At 49.3% G+C, this 23,871-nt stretch overlaps 1 protein-coding gene and 1 long non-coding RNA gene across 12 annotated transcripts in view; one reads left to right on the top strand and one right to left on the bottom strand.

The window, feature by feature from the left end:
* SULF2 (sulfatase 2) overlaps positions 1 to 23,871 on the top strand; it is a 125,842-nt gene that overhangs the window by 54,356 nt on the left and 47,615 nt on the right. The window lies entirely within an intron of this gene.
* LOC112449340 (uncharacterized) lies at positions 17,403 to 22,694 on the bottom strand. Its single transcript, XR_003037901.2, has 2 exons — positions 17,796 to 22,694; positions 17,403 to 17,657 (listed from the first exon to the last, which is right to left on the bottom strand). It is a non-coding gene; the product is annotated as an uncharacterized lncRNA (long non-coding RNA).

The following is a 23,871-nucleotide window of genomic DNA, read 5'->3' as shown; positions in this document are numbered from 1 at the left end:
TGTTGTTTAGTCTCCATGTATTTGTGAATTTTCCAATTTTCTTCTTGTAATTGATTTCTAGTTTCATACCATTCTATTCGAAAAAGGTGCTTGATAAAGTTTCCGTTTTCATAAATTTATTAAGATTTGTTTTGTGGCCTAACATATGATCTATCCTGGAGAACGCTTCACGTTCACTTGAAAAGAATGTGTATTCTGTTGCTTTTGGGTGGACCATTCTGTGTGTGTGTGCTAAGTCTATCTGGTCCACGTATCGTTTTAGACCTATGTTTCCCTGTGGATTTTCTCTCTGGATGATCTATCCATTGATGAAAGTTGGGTATAAAAGTCCCCGCGATTATTCTATTGCTGTCTATTTCTCCCTTGCGGTCTATTAATACTTGTTTTATATGTTTAGTGAAAGTGAAGTCGCTCAGTCGTGTCTGACTCTTTGCGACTCTATGGACTGTAGCCTACCAGGCTTCTCCATCCATGGGATTTTCCAGGCAAGAGTACTGGAGTGGGTTGCCTTTTCCTTCTCTATTATATGTTTAGGTATATATGTTTGCTGCTGCTGCTGCTAAGTCGCTTCAGTCATGTCCGACCCTGTGCGACCCCATAGACAGCAGTCCACCAGGCTCTGCCGTCCTGGGATTCTCCAGGCAAGAACACCGGAGTGGGTTGCTATTTCCTTCTCCAATGCATGAAAGTGAAAAGTGAAAGTGAAGTCGCTCAGTCATGTCCAACTCTTTGAGACCTCATGGACTGCAGCCCACCAGACTCCTCCACCCATGGGATTTTCCAGGCAAGAGTACTGGAGTGGGGTGCCACTGCCTTGGTGCTCTTAAATTGATCAGAGACTCAACTGCCTTCTGTTTCTCCTTATCTCCCACTGATGAGAAACAAAGTCACATGAGCACACGTGATGGCAAAAGAGTCTTTATTCTGGGTGGCCGTTTGGCTAAACATTCTGTTACTATGGGAGAAAAAGAAAATGAATACTAAGGGAAGATTAAAGTTACAACCTTAATGATAGTTCTTAAGTCATTTGTATATGTAATACTGTTTTGAATAAAAGAGGTTAGCTGGAATTGTAGAAGACTGAAACCAGAAAAAAGCATTCTTTAAGTGGACCAACAGTTCATTTAAATAGAACTTTTAATGTATTTAGTTAAGTATTTTATCTTGAAAAAGTGAACTACACAATTTTTAAAAATAACCTTATTCTATGTTGTATTCTAACAGTGTTTAACAAAGGTTATGTTATAATTGTGGTTAGGTTATGGGTTGATTCTTTAATTAGATGAGTTGATGAAGTGTCAATTAGAGGCAGGGAGGGGGATAATTTGTTAAACAAATTTAAATGATAGCACCATTTGATATCCTTTATTTCACCTTCTATTTTTGCAGCAAATCATACAGAGTCATTTTTGCAAAAGTATTTGAGGATTTGATGAGTTTTCCCTTCCCTGGTGGCTCAGCTGGTAAAGAATTCACCTGCAATGCAGGAGACCCAGGTTTAATCCCTGGGTTGGGAAGATCCCCTGGAGAAGGGAATGGCTACCCACTGCAGTATTCCGGCCTGGAGAATTCCATGGACTGTATAGTCCATGGGATTGCAAGAGTCGGACACGACTGAGCGACTTTCACTTTCAGTTTTTTTCTCTTAATCCCTTGACATGTGAGTCTTCCCTCTGAAGCACTGATTCCCTCATCATCATTTTCATGATTTCTTCTTCAGCTATCTCGAAGACCAGATTATTGTTTGTCAATGGATTCACACATGCCTCAGGCTGTCTTCCAGCATGACTTTCATTAATTTCTCAAAACCTTGCATCTTTCACAAGATTTGCGATTTCATTTTACCATCATCTTGCTTTGTGTTTCCCTGTGTTTGCAGTAGAGATTGACAAAGGATGAAGCGAGAGGTGCTAAGTTTAAGCAGGACAGATATAAATTTGTTCATGGATATTTCTGTGTGCTGGCTTCCTCTCGCTTTGGGGACTTGGATCTCAAATATAAACACACTTGAAAGGATAAATTGTATCTTCAGTTTTTACAAAATGTACTTAGTCATCTATTTTAGCACACTTCAGCTACCCTGACTGTGCTCACTTATATACGCACCAGCTAAAGTTATGCTGTCCTTAGAATGAGATGCCTTCAGGTCTTTGCAGAGCAGTTGAGAGCAAGGACTCTGCCTGAGTTCAAATGTGGACTCTACCACTGACTAGCTAAGTGAATTGGAATAAGTTATTTAACTATGCCTTGGTTACTTCAAGGAATAATAATGTTACTTAGCCCATAGGGTTTTGTGAGGATTAAATGTGTTAGAACAGTTATACATAGTAAACACCAAAGAAACATTGGTGGGACCTCCCTGGCAGTCCAATAGTTAGGACTCTGTGTTTCCACTACAGAGGGCATGGGTTTGATCCCCGGTCAGGGAACTAAGATCCTGCATGGTGCAGGATGGGACCAAAGAGGAAAAAAGGAACGTTAGCAATGATAAACACAGCCTCACAGAACCCACCCGAGGCCAATGTTCAGATGAATGTCACACAGTGTAAGATCATGTGATAGAAATAAGTTATACCCGTGAATCGAAAGGTAGCAGCACATGGTCGGCCTCTCTGGAAATCAGTGAAACACAGATTTAGCCAGCAGTGCGTTATCACCACAGCAAACATCTCGAGGTCCCGTCACACCAAAAGGTGGTGAGGAGGTGGGAAAACAGGAAGAGGGAGGTGGGAATGCGCATTGGCACCTACACTCTGAAGAGCAGTTTGGTGGTTTTTGGCAAAGTTGAAGAGGCATCTCCTTCCATTCAGCAGTTCTCTGGCTCTGCACCCCTTACTTCTGAGGAGGTGGTATTTGAGTTCTGCTTGAGCAAGGAGAAGGTACTTCTTGGCAATGCTTGTGGCCAGTAAATGGCCATCAGATCCAAAGAACAGAAAGCCCCCAACTCCCAAGTGATTTTGACAAGATATTGAACTTTGTGCTCCCTAAACCAAAAAAAGGGGCTTCTCAGGTGGCTCAGGGGTAAAGAATCTGCCTACCAGTGCAGGAGACGAAAGAGATGTGGGTTCAATCCCTGGGTTGAGAAGATCCCCTGGGGGAGGAAATGGAAACCCACTCCGGTATCCTTGCCTGGAAAAATCCCATGGACAGAGGAGCCTGGTGGGCTATAGTCCATAGGGTTGCAAAGGGTCAGACATGACTGAACACAGCATACAAACCAAAAAGATGCAGGTGAGCTTTCGACAGAGGCAGATTCTGTGCTTTGACAGTGTCGTCATTTTATCATAAGGCCTGAGGTCTCAAGATGTGGTTGGCGCTGGGAGGGGCCACCTGCCTCTTCCTTTGTATGATACACTAGCATTCAGTAGGATCTTCTCCCAGAATGCCCAAGTGGCAAGAGTCTTTCTGATTGGACCAACTTGAGTCACATGCCAAGCCCCGAACCAGTCACCATGGACAGCAGATGCCCTGCCAATCAGCTTAGCCCACATCACCTGGTCCTGGAGCAGCAGATGGAGTCAGTGTCCCCCTGGCACCTGTGTCCCCAAATAGAAATCAAGGGCCGTTGGATAGGATAAAGAGAAAGCACGCACTGCAGTGGCATTCACGCATTTCCAGTAGCCTGCCTTGGGCGAAACAGCAACGACCAAAGGGGAGGAATAAACACCCCTTCTGGATCTTTCTGACGAATTAGACCAGAATGCCCGTTTTCTTCTCGTTAGGGTACTGCTTTCTCATTCCACGTTGCCATCTGAGCCTGGCAATTCAGAAGCCGTTCCCCCGCCCAGCTCCTGCCATCTGGTACAGACTTGTAGAGACGTGAGCACTGGTGTTTGAGCCCCCCACCCCTCCCTCGTCATGTTCTAGAACACGCTGTGGGAGGAGGGGAGCACACCCCTCATGACCAGCCCCAGCTGTGCCGGGGCCCCTGGCGCACTCCGATTCTTTTCATTCTTCTCCTCCAACAAAACTGGATAGAGGAGGTCAGCTGGGGACCCAGACTGCTTGGCTGGCAGCCACCCTGCTTGGGCAGCCACCCTTACTTGGGCCAGGTGGGGGGCTCGGTGCCATGATGCCCACTGTGGCAGGACGCCTGGGGCGTTGGTGGAGGCTGGAGCATCCCCCAGACACAGGAGGGTGGAAAGACAACTGCTGAGCATTTGGGCATCCCTGACAGAGACTCGCTGCTGGTGTGTAAAGAGGTGTGTGTGAGAGAGAGAGTGAGCTAGGGAAAGAGGAAGAGAGACAAAGAGAGATTTTTTTCCCTGATGTGGTTTTAGGGCCACAAAGACGTGAGAGCTGGTGTTTTTCTGTGAAATAATCCTCTCCCCTCCCTCTTTCCATCACCCGGTTTTGATCTGCTTTTAGCCTCTTGCCCTGAAACCCACACGCCAGCCTCCAGCTGCCTGCCCGCCATCTGCCTTTGGATGTCACCCCGACACGTCGAACCTGGCATGTCCAGACTGACTTCCTGACCCTGTGCCTCCCTCCCAGGCACCTCTCACAGTCTTCCTTTCGGCGGTTGCAGTCGCTCGGGCCAAAACCTGAATGTCTTGTTTTCTTTCTTCCTTTCACACTCTGCATTGAGTCCATCAGCAAATCCCATCAACTCTCCCTTCAAAATAGAGCAGAACCCCCTGGCACCATCACCTGCATCTAAGCCTCCTGGGGTCCACTCTCACCTGCCCCAGCTTTCTCCTCTCTGGCCTCCCTGCCTCCCACCTTGCCCCACGAGGGTCTATTCTCACAGCAACCAGAGACATGCTATCAACCTTCATCAGATCCTGACCCACCACTCTCACTCAGGGTGGGGGCTCCCACAGGCACCTCAGGGTCCTAACAGTCTGCCCCTCTCTCCCTCACCTCCTGACACCTCACCTCCTGTTCTCACCTTCAGTCACTTCCCTCCTTCCTGTTCCTCAAGTGAAAAGTGAAAGTGAAAGTCATTCAGTCGTGTCCTGCTCTTTGCGACCCCCTGGACTATACAGTCCATGGAATTCTCCAGGCCAGAATACTGGAGTGGGTAGCCTTTCCCTTCTCCAGGGGATCTTCCCAACCCAGGGATCGAACCCAGGTCTCCCGCATTGCAGGTGGATTCTTTGCCAGCTGAGCCACCAGGGAAGCCCAAGAATACTGGAGTGGGTAGCCTATCCCTTCTCCAGTGGAACTTCCTGACCCAGAAATTGAGCCAGGGTCTCCTGCATTACCAGCAGATTCTTTACCAGTTGAGCTACCAGGGAAGCCTCGTGTTTCTGAAACCATCCAAGTAACTCTTGGCCCATTCCCATCTCGAGGCCTTGGCACTTTTTCCTTCTCTGGAGACTCCCTCCCCTCACATCTGCATGGCTGTCGCTCACTTTCCTGAGACCATCATTCAGGTATCACCTCCTCAGGGAAGCCCTCCTTGATTACCCATCCAGCAGAGGTTCCCCTTCCTCCTTTATCCCCTCACCCTGCTTTTTTAAGTCAGAGTCCTTGTTGCCACTTCACATACATTTGAACGCTGACTGTCCAATTTCCCTTGTGAAGTTACATCCCCTGCCCGCTTCCGGTTCTCCTTGCCCTGGTTCCTGCTTTATCCGCCTCCCTGGTCCTTTCACTGCTGAGGGTGCACTTTGCCACTGATGTGGCTGCTTGTGGCCCTTCTAGACTGTCAGCTCCCTGGAAGCAGGGCCGTGTGGTCTGTCCTCCCCTGCGTCCCCATGCTGGACACGGGCTGCCCTGTAGTAGCTGCTCATTGAGTGCTGCAGGACGAGTGGGTGAATCTATATTCCGTCCAGACCCAGCTGGCCCACTTCCAACCCTCTGGCCCGTTTTCTATGCTCCGTTCTCCTCTCCCGCATCTCTCCTCCCCACCCCCGCTCCTGCCATCTCAGCCGCCCCTGCACAGAGGAGAAAAGACTTAGCTTCTTCCTGGGATGCCTGCGGCCCCGGTGCAGCTGTCGGGCCGTCACAATGGCCGCCTTCTCTTGGCTTGGCCTTCCTCCTGGCTTTGCTCCCTGCTCTCTTCCTCTCCCCCGAGTGCGCACACAGCTCTCTTCTTCCCTCCGTCCAGATGCCCCCTCCATCCCCTTGCCCGCCCCTTCTCCAGCCTATGGGGGGACAGCAGAGCATCTCCGTTTGCCCCGGGAAGGAGGCCCCCCTTAAGAAGCAGGGCAGCCTTGCCTCAGGAGGCCCTGTAACCCACCTTCCCCACCATGAAAGCCGGCCATCGGTGGGGGTAGGGCAGCCTCGCCCAGGACATCCTTAGGGGGTACACATGCATCCCGGTCACATTCACCTTCAAGCAGCCTCTATCTCTGAGAGATGGTGAAGGACAGGGAGGCCTGGCGTGCTTCAGTCCATGGGGTGGCAAAGAGCCGGACACGACTTAGCAACTGAACAACAGTCTTTTTTTTTAAAACTCCAGTGTAATAGACACTCCCTTCCTCCAAGACCTTCAGACTTCAAAACATACTTCAAAACACGGGTGCAGGAATCCAGAGACTGAGGCTCTGCTTCTGACTCCTCTGTGACCTTGAGCTGAGACCTGCCCCCTCTGGGCCTCAGTTTCCCCATCAGAGCAGGGGAGCTGCCAGGTCCATGTATAATTTACTCGGTCCCTTTGCTGTGATTCCGCCCTCAGGGTCATGGGACCAGTGCCCACAGACTTGGGAGGAGAGCTGCCCCAGGCCACTGGAGGAAAGAGGAGGCAGATGGCCACACTTCTCCTCGACTTTTCAGAAACTGGGTGTGAGGTGGGTGGGGCAAGATTTCTACACTTGGAGCTCCCTGTGTCCCAGCCCGTTAGCCCGAATATTCATTTCCTGTGGCTGCTGTAACAAAAGTGCCACAGCCTGGGTGGCTTCAAATCAGAAATGTATTCTCTCACAGTTCTGGTGGCCAGAAGTTCAAGCTCACATGTCAGCAGGGCCCGGGTCCCTCTAAAGCCTCCCCGGGAGGATCCTTCCTTGCCACTTCCGGCTTCCGGTGGGTGCCAGCAAGCCCTGGCATTCCTTGGCTTGTAGCTGCATCCATCCTGTGTCTGCTTCCCTGTTGCCATGGCCACCTCCATGCGGACCCTCTCTTCACGTGGCCTTGTCCTCTCTGTGCGTCCGAGCCCAAATTTCCCTCTTCTCTAAGGACCCCAGTCTCCAGATGAGAGCCCACCCTAATCCACGGTGACCTCATCTTAACTTGATGACATCTGCGGAGACCATATTTCAAAATAGAGTCCCCTTCACGAGAACCCAGGGTTAGAGCTCAAACATGTATTTTGGGGGACCACAGTCCAACCCACAGGGTTGGGTTCTTTCCCACAGACCACTTTATTTAATCCTCATGGATGCATTAACATCCATTTGGGCTGCAGTCTTAACGTCCAGCTGGAGCAAACTCTGCAGGCCACCAGGGATGCTCAGAAGCCAGCTGCTTCTGCCACCTGGGCCGTGGGCCTGAGCCCCAGGCCGTGTGTCACCCAGCCAGGCAGCAACACGCAGAGGTCACTCAGCCCACCTCGGAAGTCACAACAGAAAAGAAAGTGTTAGTCGCTGAGTCATGTCTGACTCTGTGACCCCATGGGCTGTAGCCCACCAGGCTCCTCTATCCATGGGATTTCCCAGGCAAGAATACTGGAGTGGGTTGCCATTTCCTTCTCCAGGGGATATTCCCGGCCCAGGGATCGAACCTGGGTCTCCCACAGTGCAGGCAGCTTCTTTACTGTCTGAGCCACCAGGGAAGCCCCAGTGAAAACACCGTGAGAGGAAGGGTGACTGTGGTGGGTGAATGTATTAACTCTGTCCACCGAGAGCCTCAAGGGGCCACAAGGGAGTTTGCAGGGTGTGACCTTTGCAGGCACCTCCCCAGCCCCAACTGCCAGTCCCCTGGACGTTCTGGAGGGGTTCAGACTAGAGCCAATATGGTAGCCACTCACCACCAGGAGCTACTTAACTTTGTATTAATTAAAAATAAACCAGACTTTAAATCCCATTTCTCCATCACGCTAGCCTCGTTTGAAGTGCCTCTGTAGACACACGTAGGTGCCAGATGGGATGGTGCAGATTACAGACTGTTTCCATCACTTCACAGTGCTCTATTGGTCTGGAGAGCCTCAGAATAGAGTGTAACTTAAGCAAAATCTCTCTGGGATGAGGGCACAAGCCTTTGGGAATATGATCATTACAACAACAAAAGTAGAAATAAAACCAAAAACTGCAGGTGGTTCCGATGCAGCGTTCACCATGCCCAGACCTCCATCCTCACACAAGCCTGTGATATAGCTGTGCCCCTCCTACTGCTGTAGTGCTCCCCTGGACCCCGGGCCTGGGGCTACAGTTTTTGTACCTGCCTCTCCAAGCCTTTGCAGCCATCTGTGGCTGTGTCATAGGTCAGGGTCAGAACCAGCCACACAGGAGGCTCCATCCTGGAGCCGGTGGGTCCCACCTGTCCACAAGAAGACAGGTTCTTGTTTTCTCAGCATCTGGCACATCTGATTTGTTGGAAGTGCGGTATCCAGGTTTTTACTGAAATTGCCAAGATTTCTAATGTGGATTATTCATTCTATTTTCTAAAAGAAATTAAAAACACCAGGCAGGCCCACAGCAAACATAACGTGTGCGATGGATTCAACCCATAGGACACCGTGTTTGCAAACTTTTTTCTAACGTGGTGGTTCTCAAGGGGGCACACCTCCCAGCAGGGCTTAACATCTGTGGATGCATTTCCGGTGGTGATAAAAGTGGAGAAATGCTGCTGGCTTCCGGGACCAGGGATCTTTGATGTCCTGCTCTGCACAGGAGAAACCTGTGTAGCCCCTGAATTGTCTTGCATTCCACATGGCTTCTCAGTCTTCCACCAAATCATCATGTGAGTGGACTCTTTGATATTTATTGTTCTCTGAGCCTTGTCTGTAAGTTCATTTTATATAAAAACACTGAAAGGGTTTCTGCAGTTTTAATCCATTCTGAATTTTCCAGGAATGTGAGGATAAGTCAGTGGGGTGTATATTATACGTGAATGCAGAGCTTTTTGCAGAGTTTTTCCCCGTTGCTGGCTGTCTCACCGACGGCAGGGCCGCGTCAAGCGTGTGACGCAGTCCCGCCCAGTTTACCAGCGCGCCTGTCACGCCCCCCCGCCCCCCCCTCCCCGAATCTAGGTTCACGCGTCTCCCTGCTCCGTCCTGTCTCCTTGATGGATGTGATCGGAAATTCATGCTGAAATGTCTCTTTATTATAAACTGACTTCCTTTTTTTCTTGTGGATTGTGATTGGAACATTATATTGATTTTTTTTTTTTTTTGAAATGATGTGTGTCTGTAGCTTTTGTTGCCTAGAAGTTTCCCTACAGGAAAATAAGGGAGCGTTACAAAATGTTTGTCACAGAAGTGGGGCATCAGTCTAATGGTGTGGCAAACAGCTCTTTGAAGGATCAGCTTAGTGTCAGATTCCTCCAAGATGATAATTAAATATCCACTGATCGATAGTCTTCCCGGGCCACCTTCTAAGGGTTTCTTATGGATTTCCTGTGCCTCCTTTGTCCCGTTCTTTGGGACAAAACCATCGTTTATGGCTGATTCATGTTGAGGTTTGACAGAAAACAACTAAATTCTGTAAAGCAATTTTCCTTCAATAAAAAAATTTTAAAAAACATAGTTTTTTTTTTAATTTTATTGAAGGATAGTTGATTTACAATGTTGCATTAATTTCTTCTGCAAAGTGACTCAGTTACACATATATCTCCTTTTCCGTTATGGTTTGTCACGGATATTGAATACAGTGGGGCCTGGTTGCTTATCCATGCTCCATATGACAGTTTGCCTCTGTGGATCCCAAGCTCTCCTTCCTCCTCGCCTGACCCCCTTGGCAACCACAAGTCTCTTCTCTGTAGCTGAGAGTCTGTTTTTGTTTCGTAGTCATGTTGATTTGTATCAGGTTTTAGATTCCACGTGTAAGTGATACCGTGTGATACTTGTCTTTCTGACTTCACCCCGTAGGATAGTCTGTAGGTCTGTCCACGTAGCTGTAAGTGGCATGATTTCATTCTTCCTTATGGCTGAGTAATATCCTGCTGTGTGTATGTTCCACGTCTTCTTTATCCATTCATCTGTCGACGGGCATTTAGGTTGCCTCCACATCTTGGCTGTTGTAAATAATGCTGCTGTGAACGTAAGGGTGCATGTATCTTTTTGAATTAGAGTTTCTTCTGGGTATATGCCCGGGAGTGGGACTGCTGAATCATATGGCAACTCTATTTTTAGTTGTCTGAGAAACCTCCATACTGTTTGCCATGGCGGCGGCTGTACCGATTCACATTCCCTCCAACAGTGTGGGAGGGCTCCCTTTCCTCCACACCCTCGCCAGCATGTGTTACTTGTAGACTTCTTTTTCTGTTAATTCTGGCTGCACTGGATCTTCCTGCTGGCTTTCCTCTAGTTGTGGCACACGGGCTCTAGAGCTCGAGCACTCAGTAGCGGCAGAGTGAGAGCTTAGTTGCCCCGCAACGAATCCGCGTGCCCTGCATTGGAAGGCAGATTCGGAACCACTGGACCACCAAGAGGGTCCATTTGCAGATTTCTTAATGATGGCCATTCTGACTGGTGTGAGGTGGTGGAGGGGACAACGGAGGATGACACGGTTGGACGCATCACCAACTCTATGGACATGAGTTTGAGCAAGCTCCGGGAGTTGGTGATGGACAGGGAAGCTTGGAGCGCTACAGCACATGGGGTCCCAAAGAGTCAGACACGACTGAGCAACTGAACTGAGGTGATACCTCATTGTAATTTTGGCTTGCGTTTCTCTACTAATTAGTAACGTTGAACATCTTTTCATGTGCCAGTTGGCCATCTATAAGTCTCCTTTGGAGAAATGTCAGTTTAGGTCTTCAGCCCATTTTTCAGTTGGGTTGTTGGTTTTTGTTGTCGAGTTACATGAGCTGTCTGTATGTTTCGGAGATTGAGCTCTTGTCGGTCCCATCATTTGCCTATATTTTCTTCCATTTCATAGATTGTCTTTTCATTCTGTTTGTGGTTTCTTTTGCTGTGCAAAAGCTTGCAAGTTTGATTACTCTCATTTGTTTATTTTGGGTTTTATTTTGATTGCCTTGGGAGACTGACTTAAGAAAACATTGGTATGATTTGTGTCAGAGAATGAGGACAAAACCATGCTTTAAAAGGACCAGAAGGGAATTCCCTAGTTGTCCACTGGTTAGGACTCTACTTCCACTGAGGGGGCATGGGTTTGCTCCCTGGTCAGGGAACTAATATCCTGCATGCCTTGGCATACATGCATAAATAAATAAATGCATGCATGTATGTGTTAGTCGCTCAGTCATGTCTGACTCTGTGACCCCATGAACTGTAGCCCACCAAGTTCTTCTGTCCATGGAATTCTCCAGGCAAGAATACTGGATTGGATAGCCATTCCCTTCTCCAGGGGATCTTCCCAACCCAGGGATTGAACCTGGGTCTTGTGCATTGCAGGCAGCTTCTTTGCTATCTGAGCCACCAGGGAAGCCTAAATGCATACATATTTGCAGATACAGCTCGTCCGAATGGCATTAAAACCTGGCCCCAGCGCTGGCTAATGTGTGCGTGGCACCAAGGGGAGGGGGACAGGCTCCATCCCAGACTAATGAAATTTCCAGGGAACAGATGGCCCCAGTCCCCATTTGCTGAAGCTGCATGACTCTCTCAGGAAGTGGGTGGCTGAGGCCAGCATTTAATTGAAGGCCCAAGCAGCCCGTGCTCCATGCATCGGCCAGAGCCTCGGGGTCATCTGCAGCCCAGCCGTGACCTCACCAAAAGCAGACAGGCAGAACACGGGCTGGTAAAGAGGCATGTAAACAGCAGCCCCAGCCCTCCTTCCCTCCGGGTGTCTGCTTGTCCTGCTTCACCCCAGCAATTTGCCATTCCTCCTCCCCACCTAGCAAGCTAGAGGAGGCTTTGAAAATGGACGTGTGATCATGTCACTCCCTGCTCCCAACCCTCCACTGGCTGCCCACTGCTCTAAGAATAAACTCACAGCTCCTTGGCCTCTACACCTCCCTGTCCACTTCTACCCCTCTCTCTCTTGCTTTCTCGCTGCATTCAGGCCACCTGGGCCTCTCTGCTGCTCCTCAAACAGTCCCAGGTCAGACCCGCCCCAGGGCCTTTGCACTTCCGGTGGCCACAGCTAACTCCTCGCCATCTCTCTCTATTCCTTGTGGTCTCCTTCCATCTCCAGCGTTCCTGCTGCTTTCCTGACCTCCCTGTGTCAGTGAGTCCTCTCCACCCCAACTACCCTCGACCCAGAGAGCCTGCTTCTGTTCTTCAAAGGACTTAGCCGCCTTTAAATTATCTCGGGTGGTCTTTTGTTGTTGTAATTGTTGTTTTCTCATGGAAAATCGAAATACTCATTTTCCTGACACATGGTTGTGTTTTGAACGATAATTCAGAATGTGGATTATACACCACTTGTGACATGTGTTTTTCAAGAATAATTTACATGCTCAAACTTGCTTTAAGAGTCTTTGCTAAACGTTCATCAGCACTGAGCTGATGTCAGTGAAGCATTTCTCAGGCTTTCATGGAGATCTGAGTCAAATGGAAAAATCAAAGAATCCCCTGTAGACTCTACATGAGGTTGTTCCATCTTACTACCGGAAGCCCTGTGGAAATGTGTGTAATGCCTTTGTGTGAAGCTGTGATAATTTTCTGGTGCTTTACACAACAATATGGATATTAAAAGTTTTACATTTGCTTAAAAGAGGGGAAAATTACTGATTTGTTTTCTCAGATCAGAGTAGGATTTTGGTTGGTTTTGTTGGTGGTGGTGGGGTGGTGGTTGTTTTATAAAGCAGAATAAATCTTTATTACCCAAGAGTCTTGAAAGCTAGATCATATAAAGGTACCTCTGTGAGTGTGTTCATGGTGAAAGAAATCAGGTAAAATAATGTTATCCTTGAACTGACAATCGTTTGTAACCCGTATTTCAGGTGTTTTGAACTTATTTCTCACCTGTTTTGTTCATTGCTATATCTAAGAACAGTTTCTGGCAGGTGCTGCTGCTGCTGCTGCTAAGTCGCTTCAGTCGTGCCTGACTCTGTGCGAGAACAGAGTCAGGCAGGTTTCTGGCAGGTGTTAGGTACCCAGTAAAAATTTGAGTGAATGGATGAGTCTTAGGTGTTAGGCTTGAAGTAAGCAGAAAATGAAAATAAAATGGAATTTTGATTACTCTCTGACTTTCCCAGCATTAAGAAATGTAATTGAAATTAGTTCAGGCAAATTTGGCTGAGTTTCGGTGCTCAAACGTTGTCATCAGAACCCTGTCTTTTTGCTGCTTGGATTTACTTTCATTTGGGTTGGTTTTATTCTTAGGAAGGTATGCCTTTTGATGTCAAGACCCCCTTCCCCCCAACCCCCACGCCCTGCCCCCACGTCCCATCTTACCAGGGGAGTGACCCTGACTGAAAGAGAGGACCTCTTTCTGATGCTCCAGTGAAAGTCTCAGGGGACGCTTTCATTGGCTCAGCTAGGGTCATATGTCCCTCCATCACCCAATCACAGAGGCCAGGGGAGATGGGCTACCCTGATTGACCAGGCCCAGATCATGTGCTCAGCTCAGGAGCTGGGAGCTAGAGAAAGCCTCACTTGGAACAGGTGTCACTGAGAGAGGGAAAATGTTGGTTCCTTCAGAAGCACAGTCACCAAAAGACAGGAGAATTGGTGCTGGGCAGATAAATAAAACAGAGGTCTGCTCCAGAAACCCAAATCCAGGTTCCGCTTCAAGAGGCAAGTGGAAAGAAGGCCTTTCCCCCGGCCCCCAGTTCTCTCTGCTTCCAGCCCAGGATGCCTCCTTCATACATAATCAGGCCTCCACCTTCCTCATGAATTTTCCCATAGCTCTCAGCTCAGCACGATCCCATCTCTGGCATCCAGAACTTTTACAGCATCAATTTATCACTTCGTGCAGCAATCTACATTTAGTATCTTTTCAAAAGCAGAAGAAGGAGATTCATGTAACCTTGCAAGCAGCCCAAAGTTAAAAGGATCCAGTTACAGAAGATTAGAAATGTCCCAGCCCTAAGAGCTTTGGAGCTCTGGGTCTATTTAATGTATTTCTTCCTGGCCCTGCCACCTCAGCCAATTTGTCTGCCAAAAAAACAAAAGACTTCAGCCCTGTGGCATTTTACATCTAATATTTATGGCATTCTAGAGTTTGCAAAAGCTCTTCCTTCTCATTTATCACTTGTTCCTCAGTCGACCCCAGCTCTACCGCCAGAAGGTTAGTGGGTTTGTTCTACTCTGCCCCAAAAGCCAAATCACAGATGGCTCTGGTCTCACAACTCAGGGTCCTTCTCCTGGTAGCGGGAATGGGATGGAAGTGTGGCCAGGGCCAGCTCAGTCTCTATTCTGCACCCTTAGGACCAAATTTGGGTCTCGCAACGTGTCAGCCAGCAGCCCGAGTCCACACTCTAACCCTAAATTTATTGTGCTTGAATTACAAGATGTTTTTTTAAAATGTGGGAATTTTACCCCAAAATCCAGATTTCCAAGCTTTAAAAAAAGAATTAATAAGATGATGATCTTACCAATATTAGCAACATTCCTGAATTATAAGTGTCAGCAGCCCACAGGGGTCTGTCAACTATTTTTATAAATAAAATTATATTCAAACACAGTCATTCCCATTCATTTATGTATCGTTGGTGGCTGCTTTTATTCTGCAGCGGCAGTGTTGATTCTGCAACAGGGACCAGAGACCACAGAGCTGAAAAATATTTTCAGTCTGACTCTTTGCAGAAACGGTTTGCTGACCCCCGGGGTGGCAGTAGCCAGCTGTGTTTGTGTCACAGCTGTCCCCAGTATTTTAGAATACAGGTCCAGGTGCGGGCAACCCACTCTGGTATTCTTGCCTGGGAAATCCCAGGGACAGAGGAGCCCAGCGAGCTACAGTCAATGGGGTCGCACAGAGTCAGACACGACTCGGCAACTAAACAACAGGTGATGTTGCTGTTTAGGGCACTGCTGCTGCTAAGTCGCTTCAGTCGTGTCCGACTCTGTGTGACCCCATAGACGGCAGCCCACCAGGCTCATCCGTCCCTGGGATTCTCCAGGCAAGCACATCAGTCCCCAAATAACAGTCATTTAGGGATAAGAAGTGCTGATTTCTCTCTCATTTGACGGCTTGGCATCACAGCCCCAGGGTGATATGGCACACAGGATTCTTACCCAGGCTCCTATCACCTAGCCCCGCTGCCCTGGGGAACTAGCCTTGTCCAAAATGACTGCCCACGTCCACAGCCAGCCAGCCAGCAGGAAGTAGAAGATACAGGAGAAGCATTCCTGCTTCCTGTAGGGCCTTCACGAGAACTCGCACACCACGCCATCCACCAAAGGTTGGTCCTGGCCACATCTACCCGCGAGGGAGGCTGAGCCTGTCGGCTCCGTCCTGGCAGCCTTGTGCCAGCTAGCAGCTGGGTTAATGGAGAAGGAGCACGTGGACACTGGGCAACACAACAGATGCTGTGACATCTCATCGGCAGGGCCTGAATCTCCATTCACAGCACACTTCTCCTCTTATTCCTGGTCCATTGCATTCATTCACAGGAGCACCAGAATCTCGTTTGCATTTATGTGCCCTGTTGTAAACGGTGTACATTCTCTCCCAGGGGAGAGGAAGAAAGGGAGCTGGTGAACGCCAAGGGCAGAGGAAAGGTTGCTGCAAGGAGTCGCACCCAGTGTCCCCTTTTTGTATAAACGACGTGCATGCTCAGTCGCGTCTGACTCTTGGCAGCCCCAGGGACTGTAACCCACTGGGCTCCTCTGTCCGTGGGATTTTTCAGGCAAAAATACTGGAGTGGATTGCCATTTCCTCCTCCAGGGACTCTTCCTGACCCAGGGATCGAATGAGAGTCTCCCGCATCTCTTGCATTGGCAGGCAGATTCTTTACTAGTGATTGGGAAATAATTAGGCCAAATCCGCTTGAAGGATCCCCTGCAAAGCACCTCCCCAGCCTATCAGGTGAGAGATGCCCCCGTCTTCAGTGACTGGGGCCACGGCCCTGCCAAGATGCGGGACAGGGCAGTAGCCAAAAGCCAGGCTGGAGATGACCACCCAGGTTTCAGTCTCAGCTCTGCCACCTGGGGCGGCCATAGGGGACTTCATCGCTCTGTGCCTCAGTTTCTCCAGCTGGTTTGCCAACAGTTTCTGTCCCCCAACTGTAAAATGGGGACAGAAATATTATCTGCCTTGTTGGGTTGTTGCAGAACTCCATCACTGTCCAACTCAATGGTTTTCAAAGTGTGCCCCAGGAACCCTGGGCGCCAAACCATTTTCATGATAATCCCAAGACATCATTCGCCTTTTAACATGCGTTTTCTTCATGTGTACAGTGTGTCTAGTGGGTACACAGCAGACCCGCCACCGTCTAAAAAGGGTGTGGAAAGACTCCCCTCCTTTCTGTGCGAGGTTGGGTTTTTCACGAAACAAAACAGAACAAATGACAACACATCGACTGCAGACAGTAACAGATGTCTTCTGTTACACCAGACCCTCAAAGACCCCTTAGGGGCTTCCCTGAGCTCAGATGGTAAAGAATCCACCGGCAGTGTGGGAGACCTGGGTTCGATCCCTGGGTTGGGAAGATCCCCTGGAGAAGGGAAAGGCTACCCACTCCAGTGTTCTGGCCTGGAGAATTCCATGGACTGTACAGTCCACGGGGTTGCAAAAAGTTGGACATGACTGAGCGACTTTCACTTTCAAAGAGATTTGCAAAACTTTAAAAACAGTGCAGCTCTTCTCGCTAATTTTATTTTTGGGGGGGGAAATATGTTTATTTGTAATTTTGAAATATATATACCAACAAGCAGAGAAGGCCATGGCAACCCACTCCAGTACTCTTGCCTGGAAAATCCCATGGACAGAGGAACCTAGCAGGCTGCAGTCCATGGGGTTGTGAAGAGTCAGACACAACTGAGCAACTTCACTTTCACTTTTCACTTTCATGCATTGGAGAAGGAAATGGCAACCCACTCCAGTATTCTTGCCTGGAGAATCCCAGGGACCGGGGAGCCTGGTGGGCTGCCATCTATGGGGTCGCACAGAGTTGGACACAACTGAAGCGACTTAGCAGCAGCAGATACCAACAAGTAGGTTTATTATTACTATTTTTACATGAATGTATGTGCTTTAAATTTCTCAGTGTTAATTTCTAGTATGAGTATGATAACTATCACCAGGTATAACCAATGTAAACGAATTCACATCCTCAATAGCTCTTAAGATTCTGAAGGGACCCTGACGTGACCACTGTTGACCAGCACTGGCCTGGGGACCTTCTTCAGTTTTGCAAAGCACCCCACAGGGAAGCCCTGCTCCACATGGATGAAAGAGATCCCAGTTCAACCCATCAGATGCCACAAATCAAATAGAAAGACAACAGTCTAACAATTCCATCTGCTATTCTGCTCAAAGACAGTGCACCCTGGGCACCAGGCAACAGGAATCCGCTAGCCTCTCAGCCAGACAAGATTCCCGCAGGCCTCCCCTCCCCCGGGCCTTCATTGGTTCCATCAATTCATCATTCACTCCACAGATGTTCACTGACGTCGCCTTCGTGCTTGGCAAACTCGGTTCTTGATGTAGAGATATGGTGAGAACAAGGCAGGCAGAAACCCCTGCCCTCACGGAGCAGGTGTTCTAGTTGGGTGAGCGGGTGGGAAAAGCCAGAGGACAAATTTGTCAGGTGGTGCTAAGTACCGTGGAGAGAGAAAGTCAGGAGAAGAGGGAGAGCCGGAGTAGGGAGAGGCCATCTCAGTAGGATGTTTGGACACCTACCAGAAGGTAACACGGGAGCAGTTCGCCTGGGAAAGGGGAGGGAGTGATCCACGCAGGCATCTGAAAACAAGGCTTCCTTCAAAGGAAACAGCAGGGGCAAAGTCCCTGAGGCAGAAATGAGCTTCCGGGGCTGGGAGGACGGGAGGAGGCGCCACAGTGGGAGCAGAATGGGCCAAGGCCAAGGGGAGAGGTGAGGTCAGGGAGGGGGCAGGAGGCATATCACGTGGGACCTTGTGGCCATGACAAGGACTCTGAGTCTTAGTTCAAGGGTGACGCGGAGCTGTTGAAGGGTTTGGAGCAGAACCGGGGCCCGGTCTGTGATTTAACAGAACCCTTCTGGCAACGGTGGAGTTTGGATGGAGGTTGGATAGGAAGGTTGGAGCTTGGAGGTTAGATGGGAGAGGCGCTGGGACCGGGGAGGAGGCCCCAGGGAGGTCCAGGCCAGAGAAGGTGGTGGCTTGGACCACAGTGGTCCCAGAGAGATTGGGAGGCGCTCAGTGCTGAGTGTGTTCAGAATATGGAGCCTCTGTGATGTATCATCAGTGTATCTGTGATGTATCAATGAAAGGGAGAGGACGGCTGGAGACCCCGGTGGGGGTGGTGGGGTGGCTGGAGGCATTTATCAGAATGTGGGGTGAGAGGCAGTTTTAGGGGAACCGACCAAAACTCCAGTTTGAGATGCCTGTTTGGCACCAAATGAACTGACCTGGAAGGAAAAAATTTTTAAGTTTTGTTAACCGTCCAGAGGATACATAAAAATGGCCAAACGTTACCATCTCACTGAGAGACGGATAAACACATGAAGTACGCTGGACCCAGATAAGTTTGTCTTTTTTGTTCACCGTTTCACCCCTCACAGAACAGTACACAGTAGATGTTCAATAAATACTTATCTAATTTTTTTTAAAAAATGGCAAAAACATATGAAAGAGACACAGGCCAACTGGAATTTGGAAGAAGTCATGGAGGGCGAAGACCCGTTTGTGTTTTCCCAGACTCCTCGTGTGTGAAACGGGGTGGTTTGTCCTGGGAAGGATGGACTTTTCCAGGCTTCTACTTCATTTTGCACTGACCTTTCTGAGTCGCTCTGGCAAACGTTGTTATTGTCATTGGCTCAGCTCCGCACTCCCGCCCATCTCTGCTATCGTGTCATGCTTAGACGGTTTCTTTGTGCAGCATAAACATCCTTCCCCGAGCTCATTACTGGAGTCTCCAAGGAACCTTGTCATTTTCCAAGATGCTGTAGAATCTGGTTCCTAACAACTATTTTTGTTTCTCCAGGGACTTGAGTTCTCATCCTCCCGCCCCCATAAAGGAAAGTGAGCTATATTTTGGGAACTCACAGTTCCTTTTTTTGGAGTGCTCCCCCCTCTGCCAGACATGATTTCATTTGCTGCTGCTGCCCCCGTTTTATAGACGAAGTCACTGAGGCTCAGAGAGGAACACTCACTTGCCCGAGGAGGCAGGGCTCAAACCCAGAACTCTTAGGATTCTGGGGAAAAAAACCAAGCTCTTCAAAGCCACACTCCACCCCCAGTGTCCACCACCAGGAGACCCACACAACTTCTGAAACTGCCCAGCATAGAGTTCCTCCATCTCAGCACCGCCGATGCTTCGGAGGCAGATCGCTCTTGGTGGGGCGGTCCTATGCACTGGGGGTATTTAGCAGCATCCCTGGCCTCTGCCCACTAGATGCCAGCTGTGTGCCTCTCCCTTAGTTGTGACAAACAGAAATGACTCCAGACATTGCCAGTGTCCCCTGGAGGGCAGATCGCCCCTGCTGATCTGGTACACATTCCCCGTGCTCTGTACGTGGGCTCACATCACCAGCACCTCCGTGTAGCCTTTTTCCACCACACAGCATTCACTCCTAGCCAATACTGTGATAGAAATCCCTTCTAATAAAACCTGTAGCTGCTGCTTTTCCAGCCTTCCCAGGAAAGGTGTGAGGCTTAAGACCCTGGACAGGGCAGCCTTACCCTGCCCGACCCGTGGGCCCTCCCCAAGTCCACTGACCCAGGCACCCTGTCAGAAGCTGTCACCATGTGCCCATGCTAAGCCAGGTACCGGGCTGGGGCTGCAGCACCCAGAAAAGGCCCCTGCCTTGTGGACCCCACGTGCCTGGGGAGATGATGATAAACAGGGAACCAAACACACCTACAGGATAACCTCAGCACCGAATGCCATGGAGAAGAGAAATAGGCTGGTGAGAGGGATGGGTGACCTTGGACAGCGATCAGAGACACCTTCTTAGGGTGAGGTGACATCTGATCTGTCACAGTGAGAAGGAGCCAGTCCATGTGAGAAGGAAGAAGGCTAGGATCTGAGGCAGAGAAGAGCAGGTGCAAGTGTCCTGAGATGCAGTAAGTTCAAAGCGTTTTAAGGAACAACAGGTCCGGAGTGTTCAGAACAGAGTGGACAGTGGGGCGAGTGATGGGAGATGCAGAAGGTTGTAGGACGGGTCGGGGAGTCACTAGAGGAAAACGACTGGGATCTTGGGTTTAGAAGGGTCCTCTGGACACTTGGGGGTGTCTGGGTTAGAGGCCCCGAGTCCAGGTGGAGGCTGCTTCCTCTGTGTGCAAAGAAATGAGGATGGAGAAGCAAGATGCATTTCTCCTTTTGGACTAAATCATCGTGAAGGCCTTGCCTCTTTCATCTGGATTCCCAAGCCCTGCATCTGAGGATTTAGATTGCGGCTCTTGAGCAACTGTCTCATGGAGGGTGTTACAGAAATCCAACCCTTTTTTCCACCTTTGAGTCTCCTAGCTCAAGATTCAAAATCCCAGGGCAGAGTCAGATTGGCCAACCTCAGCCATGCTCCCGCCCTTTGGTGGGGAAGGAGCATTTTGATGGACACTTGGGATCTTTGTATTTAAGAGGAATCAGTGGCTGTGGCTTTTCAGGGGTCACCTAAAAGAAGAGTGTGTGTGTGTGTGTGTGTGTATTCATGCAAATGTATAAATATTGGTCCATTGGCTCCAAATTACGAGGGAAACTACCCAATCAAAATGAGTAAATATTTAATGAGATGTTTATATTCGAATGTAAATAATGAAATGTAGCATGATCAACCAGTCCACTCCGGAATATTTTGACTCTTAGTTACTTATCGATTATCTCTAATGTAGGATGTGGGTGGAGATGGTGTGGGCTGAATGTATGTTCAGAGGCACCAATGCCCTTGAAATAGCCCCGTCGACAGTTCCGCCCAGATGGCCCACCGTGGGGGACACGAAGGTCCTGAAGGCGGGTGCTGTCAGTCCCTCTTGCTGCCACTTGCCAGGTGCTTAGGACATGCCAGGGACTATTTTCTGTTCCATGCACATGTTGGTTTTCCCTACTCCACGTGACAGCAGGCAGTGGCTTAACTGTTATCCTTGTCCACTGAGGCACAGTAGGGTGAAGTCACTTGCTGGAGGTGAGTGTTAGGAAGTAGCCGACCAGACAGTCTGGCTGCAGAGATGCCCCTGGGCTGCTTGTCTGTATCACCCCGGTGTCACCCCCAGCGAAGGGGAATGGCCACCTGGAGGCACAGAACAGTGGTGCCCCCACTTTGGCTCAGTCTGACCCACTCTCCAGCACAGAGAATGACCCCGGATGCTGATTTTATTCCAGCTGCCCCAACCCTCCAGCTCCCCCGAATTCAAAGCGATGCCTCCGTCTGCGCTCCTGTGCCAGACTCACCACCAGCTCACTTCAGTCTCCGGTCGCCGCGAGACACAGCTTTCACAGACCACAAATGCGATCATTACGAGGCAATTTCAGTTAGATTCGGGGCTGGGAGAGATAACAGAAGGGTCTGGTTCTCCCATCAGACTCTGAATGGTTCCCCAGCAGCACTTAACTCAGACAAATGCAGAAAGCAGCAGCCAGAAGGGGAAGCGGGCCCTCAGCTTTGCAACCAGAGCTGCCTGCCCGGGCCTGCAGGACAGGAGAGAGCGCTGGGGAAGGACGTGGGGGGTAAGAATTCCATCCAAGCGGGGAGGAGGAGGGTCTGGCTTCTGACATCTGTCTCTGCGGGGCCTCCCTTAGACACGGTATTAACAGCAAGAAGGGGACGGGTGCAGTGGTGCTGATGAAACTAACATTTAGTGGGCACTTGTTTCTAGGCGCTGTACACATATGAGTTCTCACGACCACCCACCAGGGGGATACTTGTTGTTGTCCCCGTTTTATAAATGGAGAGGCTGAGGCATGGAGAGAAACAACTTGCTTAAGATCACGCAGCGTTCATTGTTGCAAAGTACCTCTGAGTCCCTTTAACATCCCTTCCTCTGAGACATCCTTGTCCTTGTCGTTTACATCCGGGTTACGTTTGCCTTCATCTGGCCGAGTATCCGGAGTTCCCCACACCATTAGTGTCCACATCCTCGTGGTCTGATCCACTTCTGCGATTCCATTGACATTCAACTCAGGGTTTCAATTTCAGCGTTTTAACCCTTCGTTTATTGGCTGCACTCTGGCCTCTGGTGGCCAGCTTTCTCCTTTTGATAATCCACTTTTGTAAAACGTCTTATAGCTGTGTCTCTGGGAGACAAGAAGGCAACACGACTACATGAATTGCTTTCTGTGCATGAAGTAAGGGGTGGGCAGTGAGCAGTCACTGACAGACTTTGCAGGAAGTGCTGTGACTGATCGTGATGAGCGTCTGTTATTCACACAGCGGTTTGTGGACCCAGGAGCTCGTGGTGAGGTTTGAAGCTTGTACTTCATGCAGTTACAGTTATTATGCTGCCGTAACTGAATGTGAACCATGCTGTGGGATACTGTGTTTTTTGTTTTGTTCTTTGGAGTATAATTGCTTTACAATGGTGTGTTTCTGCTGGACAACGAAGTGAATCAGCTATATGGACATACATATGCCCTCCCTCGTGAGCCTCCCTCCCACCCCCGCACACCCATCCCACCCCTCTCGGTCATCACAGAGCGCCTGGCTGAGCTCCCTGGGCTGTCCATCAGCTCCCCACTAGTTATCTAGTTTACACGTGGTAGTGTATATATGTCGATCCTAATCTCCCAGCTCATCCCACCTTCCTGTTGGTGGACGCTTGTGTCCACATGTCCACTCCCTGTGTCTGCATCTCTCTTCCTGCCCTGGAAATAGGTCCCATTTTTCTAGACTGCACATATATGCATTAATATGTGGTATTATTTCTCTCTTTCTGACTTAGGTCTGTAGGACAGCGTCTAGGTCCATCCACATCTCTACAAATGACACAGTGTTGTTCCTTTGCATGGCTGAGTAATGTTCCGTTGTATGTACATACCACAACATCTGTGCGTATCAGGACCACGCATGCGTTAGGACAGCCTGTAACTGGCTGCTCCTGTCCGGTTGTCATGGCCAGCCTCCTTGCTGTGACCCTCCTTCACAATGTGGGGCCCCCACCATCCTGGCCCAGTTCAGAGCCTGCTTCTGCTGAACTGGCATTCTTCTTCCAAGTCACCACAGCCCTGTTTTAAATCCCAGAGGGTCCTTCACCCCACACAGGGAATTTTGCTCTACACCAAGGGTTAGAAAACTTTTCCTGCGGGGCCAGATAGTAAATATTTTGGACTTGCAGCCACATGGTCTCTGTTCAGCAATCCGACTCTGCCATTGTAGCATGCCAGCAGCCATAATGATACCTAAACAAATGGGTGCGGCTGTGTTCCAATGAAACTATTTACAAGAACAGGTGGCAGGCCTGATGTGGTTTGCCAAAACCCTGCTCTGCACTAAGCATCTCATTGTCTTTTCCTTGGGCCTTTTAACTGCTGGGGAAAGACCTCAACTGGAAAGGAATTAAGCAAACAAAACAACAACAAAAATGGAGTGGTAGGATTTATTAGTTGACCTAACTTGGGATTTCTCAACCTTGGCATTGCTGATGTGTTGGGCCAGATAATTCTTTTTCCTGGGGAGCTGTCCTGTGAAGTATAGGATGTTTACCAGCATCCCTGACCTCTACCCACTTGATGCTGGTTGTGACAACTAACAAGGTACCCATTGTCCAGTGTCCCCTAATGTTGGGAAAGACGACATAACTGAAAACGCTAGCATTAAAGGTGACTTCAGGTAAGAGTGGACACAGGG

The sequence above is a fragment of the Bos taurus genome, chromosome 13, assembly GCF_002263795.3.
Source record: "Bos taurus isolate L1 Dominette 01449 registration number 42190680 breed Hereford chromosome 13, ARS-UCD2.0, whole genome shotgun sequence".
Taxonomy (NCBI): domain Eukaryota; kingdom Metazoa; phylum Chordata; class Mammalia; order Artiodactyla; family Bovidae; genus Bos; species Bos taurus.
The sequence above is the reverse complement of the archived record's forward strand: the minus strand, read 5'-3'. Positions and strand labels throughout refer to the sequence as shown.